We start from the raw sequence: 2,196 nt of genomic DNA, 5'->3' as shown, positions 1-2,196 counted from the left end.
TCAATGAGAACAGAAATCTCATGTAGAACAAAAGGGTAAAAGCTCACTTGATTTTGATTTTCAGTATGAATACAAACCGTGAAAGCGTGGCCTATCGATCCTTTAGTCTTTAGGAGTTTTAAGCTAGAGGTGTCAGAAAAGTTACCACAGGGATAACTGGCTTGTGGCAGCCAAGCGTTCATAGCGACGTTGCTTTTTGATCCTTCGATGTCGGCTCTTCCTATCATTGCGAAGCAGAATTCGCCAAGTGATGGATTGTTCACCCACCAATAGGGAACGTGAGCTGGGTTTAGACCGTCGTGAGACAGGTTAGTTTTACCCTACTGATGAAGTGTTGTTGCAATAGTAATTCTGCTCAGTACGAGAGGAACCGCAGATTCAGACAATTGGCATTTGCACTTGGCTGAAAAGCCAATGGTGCGAAGCTACCATCTGTTGGATTATGACTGAACGCCTCTAAGTCAGAATCCGTGCTAGAAAGCAACGATGATTACCTCCAGAGAACTTTAGGCGAACCAGAATAGAGGACTTCGGTCCTCATGCGTCCCAAGGTGCCAAGGAGGACAAGAACCTCCAAGGCACTACCGATAGCAAATTCTAATGTTTCTGGAGATAAATCCTTTGCAGACGACTTAAATAAAGAACGGGGTATTGTAAGTTGTAGAGTAGCCTTGTTGCTACGATCTTCTGAGATTAAGCCTTTGTTCTAAGATTTGTTAAAAACATGTCTTTTTTTTTCTTGAAGTCCAAGAAGGCTCCCCTCGTCTGCCACTGGCCGGAGGGTGCCAAGGAAGAAGTGGTGCCTGCAGGCTTGGGCTAGCTTGTGGCAGCCGAGTGATGTAAAGGAGGCCACGTCTGGTCTGGGACGTGACTGTGAATTTTTTTTTTAAAGTCCAAAAGGCTCCCCTCGCTTGGGAGCTGGCAGTGGAAATTTTTTCTAAGTCCGAAAGGCTCCTCTCGTTTGAAATGGTTTGACTCGGGGAGCCTTTTGGAGTGCTTGAAATTTTTGGGCCAGGTCCCTTTCGGACGGTTTACTTTGTGGACTTGTCGTAATTTGATTGGAAAGATGTTTGGGCAATTGGGCTTTGGTTTTTTGGTTTTTGTTTTATTGGCTTTTGAGTGGGGGAGCCTTTTGGACTTAGGGTTAGCGTTAGGGTAAGCCTAGGGTTAGAGTTTAGGGTTAGGGTTAGCGTTAGGGTAACCCTAGGGTTAGAGTTTAGGGTTAGGGTAAGAGTTAGGGTGAAGGTTAGGGTTAAACTTGGCTAAACTTGGCGCCTGCACGTAACTTAAGCTGGCCAATAGTTTCCCGCAAAAAGTTTTGAAAATGGTGAAAATCTTAAGGGTGCTTATACTATAGGGGACCGACACCCTGTTTTAATTTAGTAGAACACACGCCCTCTTAATGATGATGTGACAGCGCCAAACCTGGCACCTGCACGTAACTCGAGCTGGCCAATCGTTTCCCGCAAAAAGTTTTGAAAATGGTGAAAATCTTAAGGGTGCCTATAGAACAGGGGGACCGACGCCCAGTTTTAAGATAGTGTAGCACACCCCCCTTAACGATGATGTGACAGCGCCAAATCTTGCGCCTGCACGTAACTCGAGCTGGCCAATCGTTTCCCGCAAAAAGTTTTGAAAATGGTGAAAATCTTAAGGGTGCTTATAGAATAGGGGGACCGACGCCCAGTTTTAAGATAGTGTAGCACACCCCCCTTAACGATGATGTGACAGCGCCAAACTTGGTGCCTGCACGTAACTCGAGCTGGCCAATTGTTTCCCGCAAAAAGTTTTGAAAATGGTGAAAATCTTAAGGGTGCTTATAGAATAGGGGACCGACGCCCAGTTTTAAGATAGTGTAGCTCACCCCCCTTAACGATGATGTGACAGCGCGAAACTTGGCGCCTGCACGTAACTCGAGCTGGCCAATCGTTTCCCGCAAAAAGTTTTGAAAATGGTGAAAACCTTAAGGGTGCTTATAGAATAGGGGGACCGACGCCCAGTTTTAAGATAGTGTAGAACACCCCCTTAACGATGATGTGACAGCGCCAAACTTGGTGCCTGCACGTAACTCGAGCTGGCCAATTGTTTCCCGCAAAAAGTTTTGAAAATGGTGAAAATCTTAAGGGTGCTTATAGAATAGGGGGACCGACGCCCAGTTTTAAGATAGTGTAGCTCACCCCCCTTAACGATGATGTG

General features: G+C 46.0%; 1 pseudogene; it reads left to right on the top strand.

The window, feature by feature from the left end:
• On the top strand, positions 1 to 717 carry LOC145473077 (large subunit ribosomal RNA; annotated as a pseudogene; the record flags this gene model as incomplete).
• Positions 718 to 2,196: the final 1,479 nt, after the last annotated feature.

Source organism: Orbicella franksi, unplaced genomic scaffold (genome assembly GCF_964199315.1).
Source record: "Orbicella franksi unplaced genomic scaffold, jaOrbFran1.1 SCAFFOLD_616, whole genome shotgun sequence".
Classification (NCBI taxonomy): Eukaryota; Metazoa; Cnidaria; class Anthozoa; order Scleractinia; family Merulinidae; genus Orbicella; species Orbicella franksi.
This window is presented reverse-complemented; position numbering and strand designations above follow the sequence as displayed.